Here is a 12889-nt window from a genome sequence, read left to right on the forward strand (position 1 = left end):
AGAAGCATTTAAATAAAGGATTTGTCAAAAACGGTCTCTTGTCATTTTTAACATTTTTGACACTTTTTTGTGAAATGGTAGGGGTACAGTACCCCCTTACCATTTCACACAGGGGGGAGGGCTGGGATCTAGGGGTTCCCTTGGTAAAGGGGGCTTCCAGATTCTGATAAGCCCCCCGCCCGCAGACCCCCACAACCACCGGGCAAGGGTTGTGGGGATGAGGCCCTTGTGCTCATCAAAATGGGGACAAGGTGCTTTGTGGGGGACCCCAAAGCACCCTCCCAATGTTGAGGGCATGTGGCCTGGTATGGTTCGGGGGGCGCTCTCTCATCCCCCCTCTTTTCCTGCAGCCTGCCAGGTTGCATGCTCGGATAAGGGTCTGGTATGGATTTTTAGGGGGAACCCACACCATTTTTTTTTTTTTATTTTGGCGCGGGGTTCCCCTTAATATCCATACCAGACCTGAAGGGCCTGGTATTGAATTTTAGGGAACCCCACGCATTTTTTTTTCTTAATTTAGTTTTTTTTCTTAATGCTGTTTTTATCAATGAACTTTTATGTGTTTTGCCGGACCGACCTTTCATTATAGCCGCGAAGTGAACCAGCGTAAAAAAAAAAAAAGGTCTAGAGGTGTCCCCGTTCAACCTATGCAAATGCATTTACGTTGCTTGACATTTACTGACATTTTGCCTGCGCACTGAACCAAAGCATTTGAACAAGCGCAAATGCCGTTTGAGCATGCGCAGTGTATAAATTCACCTCCCGCAGCTCTAAATGTATTTGCCGGCACTGCAGGCTTGTTCAGAGAAAGTCACTTTCTCATTCTATTTTGCCCATATTTGTTACTTGGACAGTTAGTACTACACTTCCTCACATCACCCCACATCACCCCCATAATATTGGCACTTCCAGCTTGTTTAAATTTTAAGTTAAAGATGCCGTGCGCCACGTCTATAGTGGCATACAGATCACCTCTTCCTGTGCGCCGGGAAGAGAATAGTAAGTGGGGGATCGCGCTGTGTTACCAGCGCAAATGCTTTGTAAATACGAAAATGTCATTTGCGCATCAGAGTGCACCGCAAGTCATGGCGCAAATGCTTCGTAAATCAGCCCCATTGTGTTTTTTTTCTCAAAATTGTTGCTCTTCTTTTGTTTATAGCGCAAAAAATTAAAACCACAGAGGTGATCAAATACCACCAAAAGAAAGCTTTATTTGTGGGAAAAAAGGACATCGATTTTGTTTGGGTACAGTGTCGCATGACCACGCAATTGTCAGTTAAAGTGACACAGTGCCGTAGCGCAAAAAATGGCCTGGTCACTGAGCAGCCAAATCTTCCGGGGCTGGAGTGGTTAAAAAAGCAGTTTAGTTCAAACTCCACATTTAAAGAAGAGTTCCCATTTAAAAAAAATAAATAAAAGTCAGCAACTACAAATACTGCAGCTGCTGACTTTTAATTGGACACTTACCTGTCCCATGGTCCAGCGATGCGGGGGATCGAAGCCCCGCTCATCTCCCCCTCTGTTCGGTGGCACCGGAATTGCAACTGTGGGCGCCGGGCTGTGGCTTCACAGCCGGGCACCCACTGTGCATGTGCGAGCAGCGCCGCACACCGTGATTGGCCACTCAGTCATCTGGGACCTGTAATGGGTCCCAGATGATTGACAAGAGGGAGGGAGCAGAGCTGAGCCCTTCCTGTGCCAAGGGGAAGTGATGTCACCAGCCCAGGCACTGAAAGAGACAGACTACAAGGGACCCCCTAGCAACAGGCATTTAGAGGTAAGTTAAAAAAAAAATTCCAAATTTTTTATTTTTTTTTTTTAGGCACATTCATGCATTTTTTTTTTTAGGGTGGAACACCACTTTAATCCATGGGGTGTGAGAGTATCCATCAAGAAAATCCATTTGGATTCTGATTGACCAAGGGTTCTTATTTTATGGCTTTTTTATAATAAATTTTTTTGAGAAACTATATCAAACTATTGGAGCACCTTTCTTTACATACCACCACCACGGAGGAGACTAGGTGGAATCCCAGGAATACGTTTAAGGTGGCATTGCCACACATCCAGTCCCAAGGGCAGCATCCTTTATAGAGATAGATTCCCAGACAAAAGTAGAGGCCCAAGGATTCTCCATGAGAGTTATTTAATCCAATGCTGTTACCTTACAGCACTAAGGCGAGAGGCCTGTGAGCACTGAGGTAACATATACTCCATAAGAAGAGATACCATCACAGTTTTTCACCGTTTGAAATGTGGAAGAATTGGAGCACTTTAATCACAATTGCACTTTTGGATGTATACTGTCAACACTGGAATTTTTATACATTTTATTAGTCACTTTTATTGGAACTTGAGTTCTGCGTATAATATAGTAGCATCATTTTATGTAGTCTTCCTTTATTTATATATGCACATTCATTGCATAGCATTACATGAATTGTTTATTTATTGTTGACAGCGCAACATCATCATTATTCTCTTAATTGTAAGTATTTATGTTGTGTGTGAAATTTAACTTGTTACAATGACAACTTTGTAAAAAAAACACATTTTACTTACTTTCATAATTTTTCAAAGAATTTTAGCAAAAATGGACAAAGTCAAAAACTCGACATGCCTCTTTGACTATCTACTTTCCAAAAAAGGAGTGTGGTAATTTGTACTGACTCTTCATTTTAGGGCCTCAAGAAATGAGGCAGGTAGTCAGAACATCATAACTGATACCTATTTGTTTTGTTTTTCCATCAATGAAATGTAGTACATTTTGGCTTACATTTATTAAGAAAGATTATTTATTTGCAAAGTTTTATAACAGAAACTAAGTAAAATCTGGTTGTTTGTTTTTTTCAAAATTTTGCCTTATATACATATATATATATATATATATATATATATATATATATATATATATATATATATATATATATATATATATATATATATATATATATATATATATATATATATATAATGGTGATTAAATACCACCAAAAGAAAGCTTTCACAGTCTCAAAAAATATATTTAAAATTCATTTTGGTACAGTGTTGCATGACTGAGTAATTGTCATTTAAAGTGTGACAGCACTAAAAACTGAAAGATGGCCTGGTCTTCAAGTGGTTAAGCTCAGTAGCCAGTAGATGCTTGGCTGAAGTTTTGAACTTATTAGTTACAAATGTTTTCTCTGTACCCTTTTGCTAGTGAATTCATTTTACCTTCATTCTTTTTTATGTTGCAACCCTCAATACTCATTCTACCAGATGTATGCTAGTGTATTGACTGGAGCTCAATTCTCCATTGACTAATGTGTAAAAGTATACATTTTAGTTTATTTTAATTATTTCTACAACTGGACTAGTTACCCTGCAGTATTGACCAACCATTGTTAATTTCTTCTTCATGGAATTCAATTGTTCCATTTCTAGCACTGATGTATATTTAGAAGCTAAAAACTGCAGTATACATGTAGCAATAAATGGCTTAAAGCAGAACTCAAGCTATAGGTCCCCTTGTCACCTCCTGAACCACACAAACACACACACACACACACACACATACACACCTTTGAAGCCCCTCCCCAAGTCTTCTATATAGAAAAACTTTTTATTTTATTACAAGAAGGGGTAACTAAAATATAAAAAAAATACTTCTACTTTAATAATTTGACCCTCTTGCTATGCTATAAACCAGTAGGCGTGTGTGCACAGTTGGCCACTAGGGAATAAGGGAATGATTTGCATGGTCCTAGTATTGTCCTTAAATGCCTATCCATTTCTGGACAGCTAATAAAAGGATATTTTAAAAACCTTCTGTTTTAAGAAGAGAATTGTGTACTTCACTGTACTTTAGTGAGGAATTCTAGCCCCTTTAGGCCCCACAGCATAATATGACCATTATACTGACAGGTAATTTTAGTCTTAACAGATGCCCTTTAATTTATGTTCAAAGTCTCATTTATTTCCGTGACTTGGCTATGTTGAAAATAGCATATGGCATCTCTCTTGAGTTTTCTGTATGCCAGATTTTATTATTTCAACACTCAGAAAACCACATTTTTTATTTTCAATTATAATAGGCCTTGATCAAGTGATAGCAAGACAGTGCATTTAACACATATTGATGACACTTATTAACTAATAACTAGCATAGAAAGATTTAAAAGCAGCATTCTTTACTTTGAATTTAAAAAAAATCCATGTATATGGATTGGAAATGTTTATTTGATTTAGAATATGCTGTAAATAACTGAATCATTTGCATTGTGCCCATGCATTATTGACTAGGATCTGTTATAATAGGAGAATTACAAGGTCCAAAAGATAAGAGAAAATATTGTACAATTTTCAATTTTCTTAAAGTAGAATTAAGATTTCCCATTTTAAAAAAAATGGGTGCTACAGCATTTAAAGCAGTTGTAAACTGCTGACCTTGTTTTTTTTTTTTTTGGGAACCTGCAAGGTAAAGGCATAATGTGCTAGTATGCATTGCATACTAGCACATTATGTTAAACTTACCTTAAAATGAAGCCCTCCCGTGCCAAGAAAGCAGAGCTGCAAGGGCTTCCACCTTTACCCATCTTGCTTCCAGGTTTGCAGACTCTGGCTCTGTAACTGGTCACAGCCGCGATAACGTCACTCCTGTGCATGCAGTGAAGTGATGTCACTGGCTGCATGAAATGTAAATATCTCCTAAACGGTGCACGTTTAGGAAATGCCGCTGCTGTCTATGTTCATATTCTGAGCCTGAATCTGACAGATGAGTGACTTCCTCTTCACTATCTGTCATACTCAGAAATGTGTAGGCCTCTTCACTACTGTACCTTTGATTTGACATTTTGGTCTCTAAATTTACTGGTACAGTAGTGAGACTGCCAGGTAAAAAAGCTCCTGACTGTTAGCGACTGATTCAAACCAAAAAAACTGTTAGCGTTCGCAAGGATCAGGCCTGACTCTGCGAACGCTGCAGTTATGTGTGTTGTGCTTTGTAAGTGACAGTGATCAATTGATACTGCACTTGGGTGGGCTGTGCTGGGCGGAGGGGCTAAACGCAGGTGCTGGGCTGATCCCACTAACACTTCATTTTTGGGAATCCTAAACTGTTGGGGACGCTAATATAGATCTGATCAGATATCGATCCGTTCAGACACTATACTACTAAGGGAGGCGTATGGTGTGTGCGTGGGTGTTAGCGGTACTGGCACTAATCTAATGCTGCCTGGGGCGACGCAGACCCTATCTGACGCTAAAACCTAACTTTTTTCACCCGCTGGGCGATCAGGGGGTTAAACCTTCATTGGGTAAAATACGGCGGGTGCCCTGATGCTATAAAAATAATCTAGCTAAACTGCGTCACCCGTGACACTTATACTGTGATCACAGGTGACAGGGGGTAATCAAGGGGTTAAAACTTTATTGGGGGGTTTAGGCCTACCTGAGCCTAAAACTAATTACCCTAACACTGATTAGTGTCACTAATGACACTAGTACAGCGATTAAAAAAAAAATCTGAACACTGCACTGGGTGACACAGTGACAGGTGGTGAAGGGGTTAACTGGGGGGTGATCGGGGGGTGAATTGTGTGCCTACATGACCTGGTGTCAGTGTAGTGTTGGTGCAACTCACTGTTTGATGCTCTCTCCTCTCGGTCTGGAACGAAAAGACAGACACGAGGAGAGATGACATCACTTCCCCTGACAGACAGGGGAAGGATATAATTCATCAGGAGCGATCACCAGGTCCAGGCCAGATTTCATTGCCAAGCCACTGTGCCCTAAAATGCAGCCACTGTGCCATCAAACGCAGCCACTGTGCTCATCAAAAGCTGCCACTGTGCCCATCAAATGCAGCCACTGTGCCATCAAATGCAGCCACTGTGCTCATCAATTGTAGCCACTGTGCCATCAAACGCAGTCACTTTGCCCATCAAATACCACCACTGTACCCATAAAATGCTGCTACTGTGCCCATCAAATACCACCACTGTGCCCATCAAATGCTGCCACTGTGTCCATAACACGAATATAATTTGTTCAATAATTTTACCTGCTGTCCTGGGGGTTTCCCTCGTGCTCCTCTCTCTCTCATCCTTCTGACGTCACAGCCAGATCCTGCCCCGGTGCTGAGGAGAAGATTCACTGAAGGAAAGCAGTGCGGAGGAGGGTAGATGGAACATAAGGCTCCACCTCTGTCAGTCACTAGCTACTTATGGGAGCATGAGTCACACGCACCCCCACCCTCTTCCAAGCATGCCTATACACAGCATTGCCATTACAGTAAGCTGGCCGCCATGGGCTGCTTGTGTGTGGGAGGTGGCCATGGGACCCGGGAATAGAGAAGATGGGTGGGGGGCTTTTTTTGCCCCCCCCGCAAAGCACTGCCCTGCCTAGGCCAAAACACAGCCCTGCCTATAGGTAAGCCTTATTATAGGCTTACCTATAGGTAAAAGCAAAAGATGGAAGTTTACTTCCTCTTTAATGAAATTTAATGAATTTCCCTCAAATCCCACAAATCCCACAAATACATTTTGACCGTGCCAGTTAGGTCCACCTAAGGTAGCTTCCTGTGATGAGGTGGCAACAATGCTGAACTGCTTCTGAACTCAGACCAGAGTTCCCACACTAATGTGGGCTGAGCCTGCTTGCACAACAGTTGTGAGGGGTGAGTCTATCACCATTGTCACTACCCATTCACAATCCTGTAGCTTGTCAGTCAGCACCTGGCCACACCTACTCCTGCCCACTGATTTCTAGACTAGCAGCACTGTCTATAAATAAAGGAAAATAAAGGAGGATTTGGCTCACTTAGGTATTTTAAATGAAGTCTCTGTTTACCTAATGAGGCTTGTATTTGTTCAGACTGTCATATATAAGGCTTAGGAGTACTTTAAAAATGAAGTCATGTTGTAATTATCCAGTAAGAAAAATTACCATTCAACCTGCAGCTATCCATTTTTTTTCAGCTGGCAAATAAAATTCATACCCATTGTGCATTGGCAGCAGACTATTTTACCTTTGATATGGTCAGAATTCCCCAGAATTACAAACATTGGACACTACTTGTCTTTTAGCACTGTCATATTATATGGCTAATTATATGGCTAATAGATTATATGAATGAACATATGCACCCCCTACATTTTTTTAGATGAAAATAATGGTCAACTATGTTGATTTACTGACATAGCCAGGCATTACAAATATTCTTAAAGGCTAAGTTCACCTTTAGAACATGATACATGTTCCAGCCCCTGCCTTCTCTACCCCCCAGTCCCCCCTCCGTGACAGCGGGCAGAGGAACCGTTCCCCGCACCCACTGTCACATTTTAAAAACAGCAGGGCTCTGCTCACACAGCCTCATCATTCATTCACATGAATGAACTACAAGTACCATCATCCACCACAGCAGACAGCTTGTAGTTCTTAATGAACTGTGAGGGCACTGGTTCTTCTTGCAATTCTGTAACTGCCTGGTATTGCACATACAATTTGCTGATCATGGGTGCAATGTTTTACAGACTACAGTGTATAAAAATAATAAATGCATTTTTTTTTACCTGCACAAAGATGTGCATTTATTATTTTTTTTATAAATCTTATCCTTTAATACTGACATCCTTCAGTTTAGTTACTTAGTAGGAAAAATACTCTAAAAAAAAAAGGAGTACAGGCAGGTTTTTTTTTACCACAAGTACAACCAAAATATATGTACAGTGCCTTGAAAAAGTATTCATACCCCTTGAAATGTTTCACATTTTGTCATGTTACAACCAAAAATGTAAATGTATTTTATTGGGATTTTATGTGATAGACCAACACAACGTGAGACATTAGTCCCAGTTGAAAAATAAAAGTCCAAAAGAACCCAAATAATATCCAATAGTAGGTGCAATAGGACTCATCAAATACACCATGTGAGGAATCCACCACCAGAAGGATTACACGCTTACCAAAAGCAAGCTGTAAATCAGCTTGTAATGGAATCAGATGTCCATTCGATGAAGGCGTCCTGATCAGACCTCACCATGGGGGGGAGACAGGCAGGATGGCTCCATCCAGTGGGTAAATGGATAATCAGCAAAGAGGACCCAAAAAGATGAAAAAATTGATCTCCATAGTGTAAATCAGTCAACAATGATTTTATTTAAAAAAGAGTTACACTTACATAAAAACGTTGATCAAAGGCAGAAAAACAAAGGTAAAAAACAACAGCCGGCCGGCATGCAGACACCCGTTCGGGATGTGGTACTCAACGATGATGTCATCCGACATACGTTTCGTCTTACAAAGACGTCGTCTAGGGAACGGGCAACGCACTGACTCATCGTTTTAAATAAACACAAAGAAACCACGCCTCATTGTGAAACTTAAGTGGCAGCACCAAGACTCCTAGTCCAAACCAGGAGATACTAAGAGCGTATTGAGTAATTTAATGAACTAACAGACAAAGAAACTTAAAATTCATAAAAAAAGACTAATAGTAAAAGCCCAAAAGAACGTAGATTACAGAGAAATAATAAAAATATTATATCTAAGAAAAACCAGATCTAATGTGTGGCGTTCATGAAAAGACAAACAAATGAATGGATATCACACTGCGCCATCTAGTGGAAGAATAAGATCAAACATCAATTAAGAATAGAGATGTGAAAAAAATATAATAATGAATTAAATACCTATAATAAGTCTCAATCAATAAAAATAGGCATAAGAAAAATATATACAAAAAAATTATATAAAAAATGATATAAAAAAAAAAATGAAGTATAAAAATTGGTTATGTTATTAAACAGAACCAGTGGAATCACTATATCTAAACTAATCTAGAATTAACCAATAATGATTAAAGGAATTAATAAAACTTAAAGAAACATTAACTAAATAGAATAAAGAAGAGGCAAAAGAAGGGGAGTAAAGAGGTAAAAAAATGTATATTACGTATAGCCACCAAAGGTTCACATCAAGTAAACAAATAGGACTAAAATACTCATGAATTATCTATAAAAGCATTAAGGTCGACCTCAACATTGAGCCCAAAAGGGGTGTAGCATTTTAATTTATAAATCCATGCCATCTCCAATCTAGAGATCCCACGTATTAGAGAACCACCCCTCAAATGGGGGGGTATACTTATCAATCCCTAAAAAGATTGTCTTGGCAGGATCTCGATTGTGAACCTCGAGATAGTGCCTAGAGACTGGATGCTTAGGAAAACCGGTTAGAATATTGGTCACATGCTCGTTAAGCCTGACAGAGAGGGGGCGCTTCATCCTCCCAATGTATTGTAGCCCACAAGGGCATTGGAGAAGGTAGACAACCCGTTCAGTGGAGCATGTAATGAATGGTTTAATCTCAAATTCCACCGAGGTACTGGTAGAGATGAATCTGTGTGTTCTTCTATGTGTACAACCACTAAGGGAGCAAACCCTACACCTCCTACATTGGAAGAAGCCAGTCATATACTCGAAAAACCCTTTCTTAATTGGAGGGGGATCAAGGACATTAGGGGCCAATCTACCTCTAAGGGAGGGAGCACCCTTATAAATCACCTGTGGTTTAGCTGGAAGGATGTTACCCAATACATGATCATTCGTAAGGACATGCCAGTGTCTTCTAATAAGTTTATCCACATTCCTATGCTGTATGGAGTAGGTAGTTTTAAAAGGAATAGATGGTATCCTTTCTAGGTTAGGTGCTTTACTTTTCAATAAAACACTCCTATCCAAAGATGCAACTTCTTCAAGCGTGCTCTTAAGAGAAACCTCAGGGTAACTTTTCTCAAGGAAACATTTAATCAAAGTGTTTGCCTGAAGTAGAAACTCTCCATGATCAGAGCAGTTACGCTTTAGACGTATGATTTGGCTTTTTGGCACAAATGTACAAATTGCTATCTGTATTCTTAAAAAAGGTGGCCGTAGTGAACTGGCCACCATTGACCCCAATTCTCAAGTCTAGGAAATTAATCTCAGTTTGACTAGCCTCATAACCGAGCCGAATGCCACGATCGTTGGCATTCAACTCACTCATAAAGGAGTCCAAATCCTCTCTGCTACCATCCCACAGGAGGAGGATGTCATCTATGTATCTAGCCTATAGCACCACCTGAGGCCTCCGATGGGCATAGATGACATCCTCCTCCCACAAGGCTATAAAGAGGTTCGCCAAGCTGGGGCCATATTTAGCCCCCCCATGGCGACCCCTCTATCCTGCCTGTAAAACTGGCCCCCAAACCAAAAGTAATTCAGAGTGGCCACAAAGTGAAGCAATTGCATAATGAAGCAAATTTGTTCATCAAAAAGTTCAGAATCTCGCCTCAGAAAATATTCCACTGCGAATAGCCCCAAATTATGTGGTATTACCATATATAATGTTGTGACGTCAGCTGTTACCAACCACCACCCTGGGCTAGGGGTATAGTCATTAAGTAAATTAATTACATGATGAGAATCTTTTAAATGTGAGGGCATTTTAGTAACCAACGGTTGTAAGTAGAAATCTATATACTTACCCACCACGGATTTGTGATGGAGTCAATGCCACTTACAATAGGGCATCCCGGGGGGCAGGTGGGATGTTTATGGATTTTCGGCAGATAATAAATTACCGGAGTACGTGGGGCTTTGGGTCCTAAGTATAGTTTCTCATTATTTAAAATGCCCTGTTCAAAACCACTCTGTATTAAAGCCTCTAATTCCTTCTTATACTGAACTTTGGGATCTGACCTAAGAGGAGTATAAGTATCTTGGTCACCCAAGATCCTGTACATCTCAGCAAGATAATCCTTTCTGTCCAAAATAATAATGCCCCCCCCCTTTGTCGGCCGGTCTGATCACTAAGTTCTTATTCTCACATTAAGAGTTAAGACCGGACACCATATCTCTATTGCATTTCACTCTTTTAAGGGGCAATTGTTCCAGATCCCTTAGTACCACATCCTTAAAAACCTTAAGGGAGGGGGCCATAGCCCCAGGGGGGTTAAATAGAGAGGCATTAGAAAGACCAGAGTGGTGGAACTCATTAGAAGTAATCCCAACACTCTGGGTAGGCTTAGAAGCCATATACCTTTTAATATTTAACTTACGTACGAATTTGTGTACGTCCATGTAAGTCTGAAATTTATTCAGTCCACGAGGAGGCGCAAATTTAAGACCTTTATTAAGTATGAATTTCTCAGAGTCATTTAAAATGACTGAACTTAAATTAAATATCCCATCACTGGTTATGGTTTTTTCCTTTTTAGCTCACAATCGCCTCCCCACCTCTAGATCCTCTCTTTGGTCTGCCAACCTTTTGGTGCCCTGATTTGGTCTGTAAAAACCCCATTGTTGATGGCTGGAACCAGATGGGCCTGGATTTGCCAGATCAACCCGGTTTACAGACCCAAGGTGATGGGATGAAGTAGTTACACTTTCACCCTCTATATTGTTAGAATTAGCCTAACATTATAATCAAAGCCACCTCTTCCATCATTCATAGGTGCAAAATTTTGAAAATCTCGAGCCTGACTGTCATACTGGCCTATGATCCGGGCCATATCCATAATTAGGATAAGGTCCAAGGTCAAAACCATGGGGGGATGAAGAACCCTCATCATAGGTGCTATACTGGCCATGCAATCTACCCCCAAAAGGTCGAATCTGCATTGGTCCAGCATTAGCATAAATATTATCATTAGGACCACCCACCCCACGGGGATGTCATGGTAACATAGATGGATAATTAGATGAGTCCCCCCCACCTCCACCACCACGTCTGTAAGGGGACTGGTGTGGCCCTTGTCTAAATCTCATAGGGGGTCCATTGTGACCACCTGGGAGATGTCTTGAATTAACAGACTGTGACACAGGGGGAGTAGGAACCTGTGACCCAGAGGGAAGGGGAGCCACAGCACCTGGTAACCCAACCTCCATGCCATTAGTGATGGTAGAGGTTTGCTCAGCTAGTAGTCTTTTTTGCCATTCAAAGATGACTGCACCTTGATAATCTCTATTATATTTCTGTTTCTTTTTGTTTTTTGATCTCTATCCTCTTTTTCAAGTAGTTTTAGAAGGGAGAGAGATCTCTCCTTATATTCATTGCTCTCCTTAAGGGGATTCAATTTGTCCTTAATAATCTTAATCTCTTCATCCAATCTAGCAAGTTTGGCGTTTTTCCGCCCAATTAAGAATTTAAGGAGATCAACCCCTGCTGTATTGAAATAGCTGAACCATTCCTCAAGTTGGACGTCACCCCTCTAGGGACTGACTTCCCACCTGAGGCTCCTAGGGACCATACCATTTTTAACATAAGTATCTAAATATGCTATGTCCCACTGAGTATGTGTCTCGGAAACTGTTAAATTCTTGAGCCTCATAAACAGACCACTGAGGTCACCCTAATCATCCTTGTAAACCTCAAACACACCATCAGTGTTAACCACTCTAGTGGCTCTATAATCAAAAATATCCATAATTTGTATTGAATGACAAACTAGGGATAACAAAAATGCAATATATAAACAATATATACAACAGTGAACTAAATCACTCAGGTGAGATGCTGCAGTAATATAACCAAAATAGCAATATGTAACAGAAAAAACAGATTACTGCGCTTCACAAACAAATAAAAACACCAAAAGCTGCAGTTCCAATTTGTGAGGCTTACACAAATAAGTAAATGGAAAATAAAAAATGTGAACTGCGCTAAAAACAAATGAAATTTATGTGACAATAATATGAAAATAATAAGACAAATATCCTTGAAGGATAAATAAGTAACCCTGAAGTGATCAAAAAACATGAAAGCAAAATAGAAATCAGTCCCAGTTGAAAAATACAAGTCCAAAAGAACCCAAATAATATCCAATAGTAGGTGCAATAGGACTCATCGAATACACCCTGTGAGAAATTCA

This window comes from Aquarana catesbeiana, linkage group LG01, assembly GCF_042186555.1.
Source record: "Aquarana catesbeiana isolate 2022-GZ linkage group LG01, ASM4218655v1, whole genome shotgun sequence".
Classification (NCBI taxonomy): Eukaryota; Metazoa; Chordata; class Amphibia; order Anura; family Ranidae; genus Aquarana; species Aquarana catesbeiana.